This window comes from Tigriopus californicus, chromosome 7 (assembly GCF_007210705.1).
Source record: "Tigriopus californicus strain San Diego chromosome 7, Tcal_SD_v2.1, whole genome shotgun sequence".
Classification (NCBI taxonomy): Eukaryota; Metazoa; Arthropoda; class Copepoda; order Harpacticoida; family Harpacticidae; genus Tigriopus; species Tigriopus californicus.
Window position 1 is genome coordinate 719567 of NC_081446.1, and position 367 is coordinate 719933.

Here is a 367-nt window from a genome sequence, read left to right on the forward strand (position 1 = left end):
AACACTTCAGGGGAAAATGGTGTGGCCAAACTTACGCAAGAAAATTCATACCAGGGCAAATTAAATCAACTTATGTAGGACTAGTAGTAATGTGCACCAACAATGAAGTTTCAATTTGGCTTTGGTTCAATGCTTGGTTTTCTTCTGCCAATCTGATTTTAACCACGGCTTGCCCAAGGTTGCCTTGCTTGTAAACAAGTAGAACTTGGGTGTCTGTGATGCCTTGCCACTTGCCCTTTTCCCATCAGTAATTTGGTCCCCATCACTAAATTGGCAGCACTAGCGCGGTATTGATCGGTAAACGTTCTTCTCCACCGATTAGTTGGCGGTGCTACTTTTTTAAATCTTAACCTGTATTCATAGCCCC